This window comes from Schistocerca americana, chromosome 2 (genome assembly GCF_021461395.2).
Source record: "Schistocerca americana isolate TAMUIC-IGC-003095 chromosome 2, iqSchAmer2.1, whole genome shotgun sequence".
Taxonomy (NCBI): Eukaryota; Metazoa; Arthropoda; class Insecta; order Orthoptera; family Acrididae; genus Schistocerca; species Schistocerca americana.
The window spans coordinates 524,793,504-524,811,141 of NC_060120.1; positions in this window are offsets into that span (position 1 = coordinate 524,793,504).

The window sequence follows — 17,638 nt, forward strand, 5'->3', positions numbered from 1 at the left end:
GTTGCACTCGGTGACAATTTGGGCAAGTCTCTCAGGCTACAATGCGCAGCTCTCCGCCATATTTATCACTGTATGTTGCTGGCACCACACTCACAAGCAACACTTTCCATACAAGCTCACTTGTTGAGGATGTCTCCCTTGTGCCTTTCAGATATGGTAGGGTCTTGAGTATTCGTGAAGCGAAAGATCACACCCCGCAAATTTCTTCAGTTAATGGATTCTGGAACTCTCCGCGGTGCCTTTGATTCTCTTGGCGCCTTTGTCTAGTAGGAGCAATACTGGACAGAAGAGAGAACCATTGAGTGGGAGTTGACATGTTAGTGCTATTAATGCTCCTCAGGCCATCATTCTGTGTTATTTGTATGTGGGCTGTTCTACCATGCAGCGACACCATGTTCAGTAGCTGAGGACACAAGACAGGCTGCATCACTGCGTAGTGTATCTGAATTTTGTCCCCACTTGTTTCCGACGATGTGGTGTACTAGACTTACTATTGAGCCAATCTCGTTTCATCGGTTCGTGACCTAGTTACTTAGGGAAGTAGGTGTGGGGAACTTTTGATCCTATCTAATAGGATGTGTAAGTTCCTGTGTCAGTAAGATCCTGTGTCCCTCTTTCTTCTAGAAATGGAGGGCTATGACCCTCCTTTACTTGGATTTGGCACAAGTCTCCATTAACTCTCATTCATTATGATGTCAAATATGAGGACTACGTCGACCCAGAGAGTACTCAACCAGCTGCACACCATCAGTTTGGTTGCTTCGCGTCCATAAGAACAACACTACACATTCATCAGGATCCTGGTGTGTAAAGAAACTGAGAAAGGGAACACTTCGAACGGAACTTGGTTTACAGTGTCAGATTACTTTCACTGGGTATTATAGAACTTGTATCGAGCCTCGCAATCTTCGTAGAGGAGTGTGGAGGTGACCGGGTCTTATCCATGCAGTCCCACGGGCTTGGCTTGGGGTGGGGGTGCGGTGGCAGTTATGATTTGGGCTGGTACGATGAAGGGATAGGTGATACTTCTGACGGGTACCGACGGTAATATTAGCGCTACACAGTAGCCTTCAGCTTGCCGTCCAACTCGACACACAAGATTCCGGTGATGCTTCATCTTTCAAAAGGATACTGCGTGGGAACATCATGGTCTCCTCGTAAATAACTTTCTGCAGGCGATGGGTATCAAACGAATTGCGTAGCTAGTGGTGTCTGTTTTCAGGGAACCTAATGAGTCTACACTGTCGAGCCAAAACCCTATGACCACCTGTGTACCATTTCATTTCATGTATGTGTTATTTCTATGGAATAAAGACGGCTGAAATATTTGGCACCAGATTTCTAGCGCAATTCATTTGATTTCCGCAAACAAAGGGCTGCTGCTTGAGGGTGCGGCGTTAGCGAGTGGTAGCGACCCAGATGGGTTCCATCAGTCGATCTTTGCGGCCTAGATGACAGTGTGAGTTAACTGTCATGTTCCTCAAAACACTGTGCTACTGTTCTGAACAATTGTCTTGCTCAAAGATGACATCACCGTTGGGGAAGACGTAAAGCATGAAGCGATGCAGGTGAACCTCAGCTGTCTTTGATCACTATTACAGGCCCCATGCAAAGGCAGAAGAATATCTCCCATAGCATAATACTGTTCCCACCAGCCTGCTCCCGTAGCGCGCTGCACGTTTCGAAGCGCCATTCGCGAGTTTGACGGCGTTTGTGGAGTCGGCCACCGACCTGGTGTAGCAAAAACGTTATTCATACGACGAGGCCACGCGTTTCCATTGATCCAACTTGCAGTCTCGACTATCCCGTGGCCACTGCTTCGTAATTGACGATGTCGTTACGTCAACAAGTAGGAGTCGTCTGCTGTGGAGTCCTATGATCAAAAACGTGACAGGAATGATGTGCTACAAAACACTTGTGCGTGCACCAGCAGTGCGTTATTTCGGCCTCCGAATCCCAGGTTCTGTGGAGAGCCGTAGATGTCCAGCCACTTATCGTCCAGTGGTACTTTCACTGTCATTCTAGCACTTTCCATAGATGCTCAATACAGCAGCACGTGAACGTTCGACCAGCTACGCCTTTTTCGAGATACTCGTTCACAGGCTCTTGGTAATAATATCATGTTTGACAATGTTGCTCATGTTAGTATATTTCCCCATTTTCGGCCCGTTTCGTCTCTAGAATGATTCCCCATCCGCCTTTGATCCACTTCTATACTTTCCTTACCGTGTCACGTTCCCGCAACGCCAATAGGCGACATCCATCCTCGCGTTGGGCAGTGGCGATAGCGTTTTGGCGTATCAGTGTACTGGGACTGCTCCAAAGTTTTAATGCTTCGTTACAACCTGGATGATCACAGGAAGGCCGCCGTGGACGAGAAAGAGAGGCAGAAGCTGCAACAATTCGACCACCTCGTGGACAAAACAACTGAGAGGGGAATCCAAACACACTACACAGCATGGGGCGGGGCAACATGGTGATGAATCTTTCCTGGCAACAGACATCGATTTAACTGAGGTTGGAACCGACCTCATTTATTTTGGTTGTTGTTTCGCTCTTCTTTTACGGTGAGGTTGCATTTTTAGTTTCATAAGTCTGATTTTCTCACACTCTGCTGCACGGGAATGTAAGCCCGTTCGTGTTCCCAGATATAAGGGTTGAGCAAAACGTTTGATGATTAGTTTATTTACTACAAGTAACTGTTACCCTACCTATCACGAATGCTCTCTGTCTGGTGATTCCAGTACTGTATTGGCAGGGGGCGTGTGGGGGAGTCTTTGTTGGCTACTGACGGAGTTCCAAGTGCATTCTAGATAATGGGCAAAAGGACTCAAATCTCAATCATCACGAGCCATTTTATGGAATCAATATCTTCACGTAAGAAAAATTCAGAAACCTCTGCAGCGAAACGCATTCACATTAACTTCCATGAACAGAAAGCATTGACGAGCTCTGACTTGTTGCACATGAGACGGCGGTATCTCATCTCTGTACCTCTAGAAGTTTAAGCTATTCTGGCGGCCATCATTGGAAACCACTACGAGGCTTCTCCCAAGCAAATGCTCAGTTACCTTCGAACGAGTCTCTTTCAGCGTTTCTTCACTTTCCAGTATACCAGTTACTGCCTCTTTTTTGTAAGTGGACCATATGGCGAGAGGAATTACTGAAATTTAAATGGATGCAACTGTGAAAGAGAAGGCTCCTTTAATTGACGACCTAAAGAACTGCAAACACGCTCGATACATTGTCGACCTGAATCTGTACTTTCTCTTTTCTTTGAATCATGTTTCCGTCTGTAGCAGGAAACAGATATTTCCTACAATGATAGCTTAGTCTTGAATCTTGTGGAAATCTTGTAAGTGATTTACAGTGGCTGGGCGTTTTGCTCTTTCCATAATTTCTGTTTTCCCAGTTACATTTAATATTGGAATACTGATGCACCAATATAATGAGGCAATGAAACTTAATTCCTACAGAAACATTGCTTATGAGTGTTAATTTTTTACTTTCCAGTGTGGTGTTTGGTATGATGAAATGTACCCTCTTCCATGCACTTCATACTGATGGGTAGCGTGTAGAAGTGGATTTAAATACAACACCTAGTCTTATACATTCTTAGCATTCCCAGTGGCTTCCTGGGGACTACATCTCCGAACTACTGTCTTTCCTAGAGCACATGCTGTAGAGCCTTACTTCAATTGATTGATTCGAAACATGCCCAGTTGTTGACTTTCTTACTCATAACATGTTACTCGGAACTCCATCTAAGAAGTAAAGAAGAAGACGAAGACGAGGGTTTGACGTCATGTCAAGCACAGGGCCGTCGGAGGCGGAGCGCAGTCTTGAAATGAGGAAAGTTGGGGAAGGAAATTGGCCTTGTCCCTTGAGAGGATTTATGGAAATAATGGGCAGCTAACATGTGGATGTTGAAGCGCCGTCCTCCAGAACCTGCGGGCAGTGAATGTCTGACACAGCGCTACTTGCTGCACCTGCTTCGCTCTGTAGGAACTGTGGGGCTATGCCTGCAGCGACACACGCCAACAAATCTCTTCTTCTGGAATACTTGGTAGGTGCATATTATGTTAACGATAATATCCTATCCCAACAACAAACAAAACTTGCAGTCAACAAGTGCTAGAATGCTACACTGCCGGAAATACGACGTCAATTTTGATCCGATAACGGCATATGCTATCTGGGAGACAGTAGCTGTACCGATAATGGCTTTAACGTAGTCCGCCAAAAGACAGCGTAGTGGCATAGCTACCAGGCACACCACTTAATAGGGAATGCCCACAGAAAGAAGGCTCAGTGGTGCAAAGGTGTAAAGCAAGCACTCAACCACGCCACAGTGAGGCGTTAATGGTTCCTATGACCAACATAGCAAGTTTGGAAGGTGTCAAATCGTGGCCTTCCGAGTGGCAGGATGGTCCTTCCGGAGAACTGCCGCAACAGTAAGTCGCGCTACATCAGTTGTGCAACGACGCTGGTGTCAGTGGTCACGTGAACATCCTCACAGTCGCAGACAGGATTCTAGATGTCCACGCAACACAGAACCAGTTATTAACAGTTGGACAACAGGCTCCCACCCCTTTAGCCTGTCTTCCACTCACACCATAGCATCGACTTGCATGGCTGATTGGCTTCATCAGAGGATCACTTGGAAGATGGAATGGTGTGCTGTGGTCTTCAGCGATGAAAGCAGATTCTTCCTGCACCCAAGTGATGGTCGTTTATACGTATGATGTAGACCTGGTAAGCGCTGTCGCTAGAATGCATTCGTCCGAGACACACTGGCCACACCCCAAACCTTGTGGTCTGGGATGCTTGATGCTCCAACTCTCGTTCACTTTTGGTGCTTCTGGAGGGGACTCTAACCAGCACTTGGTATGTGTAGGATGTTGTCAGGCCCCTTATTTTGTCATTCTTGCGACAGGAAGGTAATGCGTTATTCCAACAGAATGATGCTCGCTCAAACACTGCAGGTGAAACTCAAAATGCCATGCAAGACCTTCAGCAACTTCCCTGGCCAGCACGGTTTCCGGACTTGTCTCCAATTGGGCACGTGTGGGATATGACAGGACGGGAAGTGGCTCGTGTGACTCGCCAGCCAACAACTCTCACAAAACTACATGGACAGGTCTGGCAGGTGGGATCCTGGGAAGCGATATCCATTGTGTCCCAGGATAACAAACGTCTTCTGTAAAATCGGTTGGATGCCAGACTCAGGGCCTGCACTGCCGCCTGTGGAGGCTCACTGTGTACTAATACGGCTGTTTCAGCAGGATGGATACCTCGTACCTCAGAGTCGCTTGTGCCATTGACCTGTAAACCTAATCATTTTATGTACTCCATATGAACTGTTGCAACAATGTATCTTGAGTGAATTGGAAATCACTAAAAGACTGAACTAAGTTTGTTTCCAGCAGTGTAACTTATTGAAATCATGTTTTTAACGATAATGATTTTCAAGAAAGCCTGCATTTACCTCTGAAAATTTCTGTTAAATGTTACTTACGAGAAAAAACTTGTATCATACTATGTGGTGAGTTCAGGATTCAGATTAAATTGTATTCCACGTAGAGAGATTAAAGAAAACATTTGCGTTCTTCATTTATTTATTTTCCACTGTAAAATTCCAAAGAACAAAGTAAGAACATACTGTGTTGATCCTACAACACTGGTTATCACGACCATTATTTGCGTCTTTGATGATTTCCTTTTACAGGTGTCAGCGTTACGTGTGGTACCTCTCTGTCAATCCTGCTTTAGGATTTGAACTTGATAATATCTTCAGAGACGTCATATGAGAAGCTTAGAGTATCAGTTTAGCGAGTAGGGTGTATGAATCACAGTGCAATACCAAAAGACTTTGCCGTATAATGAAGATGGTGTGCTGCCCGCGCTGCTGAAGGAGAACGCACGCTGGCAGCAGCTGGCGAGCGGGCCATCTTGGGACCGTTTCAGAGGCGGGGCTTTCCCAGCGCCGCGTTCCCTGTCGAGGCACCAGTAAGAAAACGTCGCCTAACATCACAACGGCGGTGAGTGCGTCCATTGTGCCATGAGTCTCCATCTGGCTGGAAACTGTCTTCATAAACTTGGTTCGCCTTTGGCATATTACCTTGGCTCAGTGTCAGCTCAGTTCCGCTTGTATTAAAGGGAGCTCCAGTGTACCGAATTTTGGCTCAATAGCAACCTGTTTTGTGTCGTAGGGACTGGGTTACGGACATCCTACATCCTTTCTTACTGACAGCTTTAAAAGTGGTATTTTTTATTTATTTTTTATTATTTTTTTAAAATTTGTACAGATGTTTTCTACTCGGTGCTGACCATCATTCACAGGCTCCATGGTAATGTTGCCAATCGAATGACAGTTGTTGTGGTTGTCGTCAGTGGCGTCGATGATAATTTGGTTCCTATCTTTATTGTTAAGGTTTTGCCCACTGCTTGTTTTTGGGTGGCCCTGGTTAGACTATGCCTTAATTTTTTAAACTTCTGCTGATTAAAGTTTGGGTCTGATTTCTGTGGATGGGACAATCTGGATCTGAAATCAAAACGTGAGTTACGAAATTATTTTAAAAAGGAATGTGAACGCTGGCATAGACCTGAGAGTTTTAGGGGATACCTTTTAAACTCTGACATTAAGAGATGGGTACTGTCAGAGTTAAGTCTGAAATATTACTGTAGTAGTTATAAAGTTCGATATTTCCTTTCTTATTGGACTTGCTTTAGAGTAGCTATCAGTTATGTTATTAAACTGTAAATGTTAACTGGAGTTCGCTTCTTGATTTGGATATGATTTAAATTGATGCTATTTTGAATTGCCAACAAACTTCTTTCCTGACTGTCGTTACACACCTCTCAACCTGGCACCACAAGTACTAACTGGCACCACACTGTAGTAGCAAAGAGTTGTGTGGACGGCGGATAATTACTAGAGGTGAAAACGAGAATTTTTAAAATTTGAAATTTGTTTTGTTTTAGTATGGAGGCTTTACGTATTTCCCTTCCCTGTTCTAGAAACATCCTCCAGGCTGTGGCTAAGCCATGTCTCCGCAATATCTTTTCTTCCAGCAGTGCTATTACTACAAAGTTCGCAGAAGAGCTTCTGTGAAGTTTGGAAGGGAAGAGACGGCATTATGGCAGTACTGAGGGTATGAGGACGGGTCCTGAGTCGTGCTTGGGTACCTCAATCGACAGAGCACTTTCCCGCGAAAGACAAAGTTCTCGAGTTCGAATCTCGGTCCGGCACACTGTTGTAATCTGCCAGGAAGTTTCATATCAGTGCACACACCACTGCAGAGTGAAAATCTCATTATGGAATTTTTCTTCTATTTATTTCATACCCGACACAGATTCTTGCATTGCTACTACAGCTGTACCGTTAATAGCTCAGACTATTATGTACTCTGATGAGCCAAAACTTTATGAACACCAACTTAATAGCTTGTTTGGTCACCTTTGGAGCGAAATACATCGCTGATACCGCGTATGACAACTTAGGGACTACAGAGGATATTTGAGAGCAGGAGCTATTGTGATGGGCTGTTTAGGTCATCACCCAGTGAGAATCAAGCACTTCCCGTGCTTAGCGGAAGGACTGGTGCTGTCATTGTGCAATGTCTTCTGGAGTCTCTCCTGTACTGAACTTCGCAAACGCTCCACACCAACTTCAGTTAAGGAGAAGTAAATCGCTCGTTCTCTCGGTTCTTTTACCATGATTGTGAAGAGACTTCAATTTTAAACCGTTTATTGAAATATCGAGATCATTGGTCAAAAACAGTCTTGGCTGCAATTTTAATTTTTAATTTTTCAACTATGCGTTTCGCCTTATTTAGGCATCTTCAGGTTGATCTACATAGAGAACAAATACGTCTATTTAAGAATCGGACTGACATTTGAAATGAATTGGTTGAGTGGCGACATTAATAGTAAAATGAATTGCTTGATATCTGATATGATCTATGAAACCACTGGATTGTTTTCTGGGCTTAACCAGAGGTTTATTAAACATTAAGCAGAATTCTAAGCAAAATTAAAAAGTTCAAAAGTGAAATACACTGGGAACCGAATAAACTGTTTCTAATTTAATAGATTCATTGACAAATGACATCTCAGAACTTAATAATAACTTGAAAGGACAAATTGGTTAAGTGGAACAGAAATGTAATAACGCTTATGTAACAGTGGAAAGTGAGGAAGTTGCTGAAGAGAACCAACAGTTTGAGGTAAAGTTGAATTCAGGTTCAAGAACATTGTATTGAAGAACAATGTGACAATAACCATAATATTTTGAAAAAAGGAACAAAGTATAGGTGCAAAGAGTTTGGTGTGACCGTGTGAGCAAGAGTTAACAACTTGGAAAATAACTTGACGCAATGTAGTGCAGCTCTGAGTGATAACTTGCATCACCGTGATTGTAATTTTCAAAGAGTAGAACAAATTTTACCTAACAGTAATGGTCATGTGATGTACTGTGGTGTGGAGAATCATCTAGAATTGCATACGTTACCGACAGAAAATGTTTTGAGATTTGACCCTAATTAAACCGTGCTGCATAAGAAATTCTGGAGTAACTTTGAGGATGTATTGCCTATATTATGGAACAACATTCAGAAAATAGGCTCTGTGATATCGAAGTAAATGGCAGAAGCTCCTGTATGGGGAAACTTATCTGAAGTTAATTAACAGGTTTCTTTGAGGAATATTGGTTAAGCTGAAATAAATGTTAGTTTGATTCTAAAACACATTTGTGCAAAAGTGGGTAACAGCTTTATGCAACTGAGCACTGAATTACAAACTGAGAAGATTTTTATGGGAACTGAGAATAAGTTGCCTTTGTACTGGCCATACAAGGTAATTTCTGTATCCAGGGATGCCATTAATGAGTTTATTCTCTGTCTGGAGAGGGTAGAAGTCAGAGGAGAATGCACATAGAGATTATAGGCCTCACAATAGGCAAAATGAGGATAGGATCAAAGCATATGTAAATAGAATAGATGTACTACGATTGAATCATTCTAGGAGAAGGTATAGATGACGAGGCTATCCTGCTAGAAGTAGATATTGTGGCAGGGAACAGGGAAAGGAATCCCGATTACCAACAGCAGCAACCAACCGAATGAGATGAACGATATTCTAGACAGCCAGTAGAAAGTAGTACTAGCGTTCATGATAGCACAGAAGGTGAGGAAAATTAATAGGAGTCTGTAAAAGGGTTAGCATTTGCATACTGTACGAGCACATGTCAAATCCGTTAGCAAATCTATTTGTAATCCCACACCAAACAAAAATTTGCAATATTGGTGCAGTAAAACAGTTGTAATAGAAGCGAGAGATGAAGGCTATGTATTTTTAAGGGGAGCGTGGCAGATTTTCGTGAAAGAGAGGATAATAACAGCGATTATAGGAATTAGATTGACAAGGAACGAATTTTGGATAGTAAAATTTTAGAGCAGGATCATATTGTAAACTAGTTAAGTACCTGGCGTTGCCGTGGTATGTGTTTATTTCTCCTCTTTACGCCCCTATTCCCCCTTCTCTGTTTCACCTACTGCTGACACACTGTGCTTCTGCTCCTGCCCCTGCCTTCATCCACCTGCTGCTTTCCCCTCCCTATGCCCATCTCCTGCTCCCATTTTATCTGTCCGTTGGCTCCTTCCCTCATGTCACCTGAACTACATGCGAGTCGTACAGCAATATTATTTTGTAGGTACATTCAGCAGCATATTTGCATATTGTCTTGTAAATGTGTCGCAAATAGAATTAGTAGCAAAGAAGCAGTAAGTGTAAACATCATGACGTCATGCCTGACAAGACAGATTACTACATGAACAGCGGAAATGCAGTAAGCGAAAAACTTTTTACCTTTCACCGTCTTGTGAGTGTTGTCAACGAGACAAATTTCGTAACGGTTTGAAATTATGTGTAAATTTCGTTGCAAGCCACCAAGTTCTCCCGTTCTCAAGTACTGGACAGTGCGCGTAGTAGCTGTACTTTACGCAACGTGTACATTATGCAACAAATAGTGCGGAAGTATGCAATAAACACGTTGAAGATTACATAAGCCTTGCATTCAGTATTTTGAATCGTATCATGAAGCCGGCCGGGGTGGCCGAGCGGTTGTAGGCGCTACAGTCTGGAACCGCGCGACCGCTACGGTCGCATGTTCGAATCCTGCCTCGGGCATGGATGTGTGTGATGTCTTTAGGTTAGTTAGGTTTAAGTAGTTCTAAGTTCTAGCGGACTGATGACCTTAGAAGTTAAGTCCCATAGTGCTCAGAGCCATTTGAACCATTTTTTTCGTATCATGAAACATATATCAACCAAGAAAATAATTTTCTCATGTATGAAGAACACCGAAAGTCAAAGAGTAATTTGGTTTTTGAAAGGGTAAATATTTTTCCCCAATTCGCGTTATATTCTTCAACTTAGTATCTACTACCAACACTTTATAAAGTAGCCTATGTCCTTCCTCAGCATTCAGTCCATCTCAATATCAATTTTTTTTTCTAAATCGGATCAGCGAGTGACTAATAATTAATCTAAAAGTCATTGCATGACGCGGCAGATTTTCACGCATCTCAGCGTTGAAGACGTGATACATATTGATCTATTTTTGTTGTTGTGATATATCTTGAAATATGTGTTGCACATAGATATAATTATGCAGGTACATTCAACGGTGTACGAGGTGCGACAATAAAGTAATGAGACTGATGTGAAAATATAAATGTTGCTTACCGTTTTAGTCAAGTTAAGTGTTGTCACCATCAAAGTAGTTCCCTTCTGATTGCACACACTTTCTCCGGCGCTTCTTCCATTGATGGTAACATTTCTGGAACTGATCTTCTGTAATATCCTCCAAGACCCTCTTCACAGCTTTTTGGACATCTTGTGCTGTTTGAAAATGGTGTCCCTTTGACAGCCGTTTTTACTCTTGGAAATAGAAAAATGTCGCACGGAGTGATATGTGGTGAATAAGGTGGCTGTGGTAGTACTGAAATTTGTTTTCAGGTTAAAAATTGCTGTACTGACAGAGCAATATGGGATAGCGCATTATGGTGATGCAGAATCCAATTATCAGCCATGTTGTCACGGACACGAAGAACTCTTTTACGAAGTCTTTCAAAAATTTCTTTGTGGTAATATTAGTTAACTGTTTGTCCATGAGGCACCCACTCTTTATGAACAATACCATTGGAATCAAAGTAGCACACAGGCAGGCATTTCACTTTTGACTTTGACATGCGAGCTTTTTTTGGTCTGGGTGATCCTTTGAGCACCATTGCGATCTTTGGCGTTTTGTCTCTGGATCGTACTGAAAAAACCAACTTTCATCACCAGTGATAGCATGGCTCAACAATTCTGGATTTATTTCCGTTTGCTCTAACAAATTGGCTGCCACATTTTTCCGTGTTTCTCGCTGTTATGGTGTGATTTTCAGTCAGAATCCAAGGAACAAACTAGGCAGCAACACTTTTGATTCCCAAAACTTCCATGAAATTTCGCTCTAACGCTATTCCCGATGTTATTCAGTCTGTATATTGAGCAAGCAGTAAAGGTTCAAATGGTTCAAATGGCTCTGAGCACTATGGGACTTAACTTCTAAGATCATCAGTCCCCTAGAACTTAAAACTACTTAAACCTAACTAAGCTAAGGGCATCACACACATCCACGCCCGAGGCAGGATTCGAACCTGCGACCGTAGCGGTAGTGCGGTTCCAGACTGTAGCGCCTAGAACCGCTCGGCCACCCCGTCCGGCAAGCAGTAAAGGAAACCAAAGAAAAATTTGGAGGAAGAATTAAAGTTCAGGGAGAAGAAAGAATAGCTTGAGGTTCGCCGATGGCACTGTATTTCTTTCAGAGGCAGCAAAATAGTTGGAAGAGCAGTTGAACGGAAGTGACTGTGTTTTCAAAGGAGTATATAAGGTGAACATAAACAGAATGCAAAATAAGGCTAATGAATGTAGTCGAATTAAATCTGGCGACGCAGGGGGACTTAGATTATGAAACGAGACACTGAAAGTAGTAGATAAGATTGGTTATTTAGACAGAAAAATAACTGATGCTGACTCAAATTGAGAGCATACAAAATATAAACCGTTAATGGCAAGAAAAGCGTTGTGAAGAAAAGAAATTTGTTAGCATCGAATATAGATTTAGGTTTTAGGAAGTCTGTTCTGAAAGTATTTTGGTGAAAGTGGAACATAGACGATAAACGATTTAGATAAGAAGAGAAGAGAAGCTTTTGAAATGTGATACTACAGAATACCGAAGATTAGGTGGTCATATCACAGGAATTACTGAATAGAACTGGGGAAAAAAGAAATTTGTGGCACAACTTGACCAGAAGAAGGGATCAGTTGGTAGGACACATTCTGAGACTTCAAGGGTTCACCAATTTACTATTGGGTTGTACTATTGTGGGGGGGGGGGGATGGTAAAAATTGTAGAGAGAGACCAAGTGATGTATACAGCAAGCGGATTCAGAATTATGTAAGTTGCAGTCGTTATTCGGAGGTGAAGAAGCTTGCACAGAATAGGATAGCATGGAGAGCTGCATCAAACTAGTCTTTGGACTGGAGACCATAACAGCGAAGATAACAGCCAATACACGTACAGAGAATGAGCGGAAGTAGAAACCACTGAAATCCGAGAGATCGAGATAAGAACTGAAGAGTACAGGAAATATCGGCTCTGATAGAAACGCAGAAGAATGAGCTAAATTGGGTCTTGCAGAAGCCTAATGAAATATTTTATGAGAAGCTTAGTTCGCGGTTATGAATGTTATCGAACCACACACGAATATAACACTTCCTTTTAGGAAGCTATTTGCTGTGGATGATGTACATAAGGAAGCGCTAAGGGAATTGATTCAGGAAACGCTCAAATGGAAAGTTTTTGAACAGGGTATTAGTGTTTGTAATAATCCCCTATTTGTCTTTCCCTTAAAAGACAATGAATCACGCCTGCATTGGATGCAAGAGCTTTAAACAAAATGACATTACCAGTGAGTGGTAGTCCTAAAAATATAGAAAAATTATTACAGAGGTTTAAATGTGCAAAATTTTGTCACATCTATGAATGTAACTTATGGATACTGGAACCCACCATTAGCAAAAGACTGCAGGATGTACACACCTTTCCTATTTGTGAGATTGTCTTCTTTTTTTGTGTCTATTCCTAAGGGAACAAACTGCTGAGGTCATCGGTCCCTAGACTTACACACTACTTAAACTAACTTATGCAAAGAACAACACACACACGAGGGAAGACTCGAACCTCCGGCGGTAGCGGCAGCGCAACCCGTGACATGGCGCCTCAACCCGCGCGGCCCCTCTGCGCGGCTTTGTGGGTCTGTGTGACCATTAAAAGATGGTAGTTTTTGAACTGAGAGTCAAAGCTCGCTCTTTAGTTAGGACAATGTCCTAAGCAATAGCTGACGAATTGTTAAAGAGGATTACAATCTACGTGGACGATGTGTTGATTTCGATTCCTAGTTGTTAAGAACATTGTGTGCTGTTGGATGCAGTTTTAGAAGCTATAGAAAGTGATGAAATAAAGTTGAAATTGTGCAAAATGCAATTTACGAGAAAAGAAAAGAAGTTCTTGGGATACGCTGTCAGTGGTGTAGGTATTTTACTGGATCCTGATGTTCATTCAGAGCGCCTTATTTGAGGACACCGTTAAGGAAGAATGTGCCATATAGATGGACAGAGGACTGTCAGCAGGTCTTTGGAGAACTCAAGGGAGCATTGTAAACAATAGGATTTTAAATCATCCTCAATTTTCCAAGCCTGTTTCGTCTAGGAGGTAGAAATGTTTCAGATCGAAACAGAAGGTGAAGGGCAAGTGCACAAAACCATAGCATTAGCGAGCTGATCTTTGCAACATGTACTGAGCCACCCTTTAGAAACAAACTACTCGTAGAACTAACACAGTATGAGCAGATTCTAGCAACACTGCGACACGTTAGAGAGAAAGCAACGCCGAACAGTGTAGCCTCTACCTTGGAACACGTCATTAACTGTGCAGACAAAACAATACCTAAGATCAACGACGTAATCTGTGTATTCAGGAATGATCGTCCATCCAGACACAACGATGGCAGGTATGCTTGGATGTTAATTTTCTCTCACTACAGATCACACTATCACTACAACGACGCTATGTGCTGAAGGATTGCCACAATTAATATTTTAGTGGTATAATGGGGCTATTGGTAGCTGCCGGGATATGTTAATACTGGTCTTAATGAGGTATCTGGCTCACATGATATGACTAGGTTCGTAAGGTTAACTACTACCAAAGCTAACCTCAATCACGATGAAAAAGTACTATGCACAGGAGTATACGATGGATAGAAATCCAATATTTCAATTTAATACTTGCAGCGATAAACTAAAATCTTCCAGTATATGAACTGGCAATATGATGGCGAATTTCGCTAAGCAACACCGTAAAAGATATGCTACCAACGAATAAAATTACTAAATGCCGGCTGTCTATCTCTCTGATTCCACTTAAATGCTTTTCCTATCGAAGCTGCAAAGTATCACGTAAATACATCATCTCAACGTAGGCTTTTTAAGTACGTGGGTGAGTCAAATGAAAGTCTTAAATATTTTTTAAAATATTGTTTATTGTGCAGAAGTGGTACAAAGCTGTATCACTTTTCAACATAATCTCCCCCACGCTCAATGCAAGCCCCCGAGCGCTTACAAAGTGCATAAATTCCTTTAGAAACAATTCCTTTGGTAGTCCTCGCAACCCCTCATACACCGCGTGGCGTACCTCTTCATCAGAACGGAACTTCTTTCCTCCCATTGCGTCTTTGAGTGGTCCAAACATACGAAAATCACTTGGGGCAAGGTCTGGTGAGTATGGTGGATGGGAAAGACACTCAAAATGCAGGTCTGTGATTATTGAAACTGTTGTACGGGCTGTGTGGGACCTTGCATTGTCAAGTTGCAAAAGGACACCTGCTGACAGCAATCCAGGTCGCTTTGATTTGATTGCAGGCCGCAGATGATTTTTAGGAGATCTGTGTATGACGCACTGGTGACAGTGGTCCCTCTAGGCATGTAATGCTCCAAAATGAAGCCTTTTTCGTCCCAAAAGAGAGCATAACCTTGCTTGCTGATAGTTCTGTTCGAAACTTGTTTGGTTTTGGTGATGAGGAGTGGCGCCATTCCTTGCTCGCTCTCTTCGTTTCCGGTTGGTGGAAGTGAACCCAGGTTTGGTCCGCAGTAACGATTCTTGCAAGGAAGCCATCACCTTCTCGTTCTAAGCGCCGAAGAAGTTCTTCGCAAGCATCAACACGTCGTTCTCTGATTTCAGGAGTCAGCCGCCGTGGCACCCATCTTGCAGACACTTTGTGAAACTGGAGCACACCATGCACAATGTGGTGTGCTGACCCATGACTAATCTAAGGTCAACGGAATAAAAACCTAAAGTGCTCTGCATAGAAGGTTGCATGAAAACCACGTTCGACATCTGTTTCTAAATTGGAGATTGCACTACGAATTTGTAAGTCAGCTGCTACAAACAATTGTTCACTGACTGCTCTTTCACGCACCTGAAAAGACTCATATATTATTTACGGTCATCCATTACGCAGGACTGAATCAACAGTGTTGAAGTGGTCTCTATGAACTCTTACATAACGCAGCAACTATACTGTGAAGATGTGTTTGAGGAATTTACTACAGGGGAAGCACTCTTTGCTGATGTGAATGTGCTGGGTTCAGTACGCATATATTTATTATTATTATTACGAGGGCGTTCAGTAAATAATGCAACGCATATTTTTTCGTGGCTAATGCAGAATTTGTTGTGGAAGAAGCGTGAGTATTCTCGCTTCTACAGTTATATGTTACAACAGGTGGCGGTGCAATACGTAGCCTTGAAAATTGAGTGTAAAACGGAGGTGCGTTCCAAGCAGAGAGTTGTCACTGAGTTTCTTTTGGCGGCAAACCAAAGACGCTCGCTCTACGTCTACTGAGACCAGGCAGTGGACAAAAGCACGGTGAGTCGTTGGGCGAGGCGCCAGTTATCTTTGCAACAAGGTCGAGCAAACCAGTCCGAACTCCCGCGTGCTGGAAGAGTGCATACAGCTGTGATTGCTGCAATGTTGGAACCTGCGGACACTCTCATTCGAGGTGATGGACGGAAACACTTCGCTGCACAATTGCACTTCTCTGTTGGTAGTGCGGACACACTCGTCCACCCGTTGGGGTACACGGAGGTGTGTTCCAACTGGGTTCCTCGCCACCTAACAGAACACCATAAAGAGCACCGCAGGACCGTCAGTGAGGAATTGCACGCACAGTACGAGCCTGATCGTGACAATTCTTTCATCGAACATCGTCATACGTGATAATACATGTGATCATCACATCCGGCAACAAAGCAGCAATCCATGGAGCGGCGCCATCCGTCTCTCTTCAGATCAAAAAGTTCAAAGCCGTCCCCTCAGCCGGTTAAGGGATGGCGACTGTCATTTGGGACTCTGAAGGGGTTATTCTGATTTCCTCTCTGATAATACAACGATCGTCTCCTAGGTGTACTAAGCTACCCTTAGGAATATAAAAAAACGACTTCAGCACGTTCGTTGCCATAAAAACGCAAAAGAGCTTTTCCTTCTCCACGAAAATGCAAGGCCTCACACAAGCCTGCGCTCCCGAAAAGAGCTCACAAAACTTCACTGGAGCGTTCTCCCTCATCCACCCTGCAGCCCGGATCTCGCCCCTTCAGACTTTCATATGTTTGTCGGAGTGAAGCATGTACTCCGCGGGTAGGAGTATGTGAATGATGGGGATGTTATTGGTACAGCGAGACGTGGGATCCAATGTAGACCAGTAGAGTGATACCATGCGGGCATACAGGCCCTGCCAGTTAGGCGGTGTTATGTCGTCGTATTGAACGGAGAGTATGTTGAAAAATAGATTTTTGCAGACAAAGGGGTGGAGGATGATATGGTGTATTGGAATCGTGAATAAAACCAAGCCAGCAGGTGTGGCCGAGCGGTTCTAGGCGCTACAGTTTGGAACCGCGCGACCGCTACGGTCGCAGGTTCGAATCCTGCCTCGGGCATGGATGCGTGTGACGTCCTTAGGTTAGTAAGGCTTCAGTATTTCTAAGTTCTAGGCGACTGATGATCTCAGACGTTAAGTCCCATAGTGCTCAGAGCCATTTGAACCATTTGTAATTGCGCTCCGCGACAGAAGGTGCATTAAGTGTACTCCGAAGGGACACCGTTGTTTTGTCTTGGTATAACATATCAACTAACGCAACACTGTAGCCATTATTACGGACGATACACTTTAGATTGTCAAGTTCTCTGTTAACTGCGTCGTCAGATAATGGCAATTCCCATACATGCGTGATCATTGCTCTAAAAAACGTAAATCTTAAGATCTTGTATTTTGGGCAAAAGGGTAAGAAGTTAAACATTTAGGAAGAAATTGAAAAATTTAGGCATATGGACGACAAAGATTTGTCCCTCCTTAACGACCAAATATATGGCGCCAGTGAGGCCTTTTTTTAAGTTGTGAAATCGGTACTATTAACGTAATATTGGGGCTCTCGTAATTCTGCAGAAATATGAGCCCTGTTCGTCGGCGGCCTTATGTC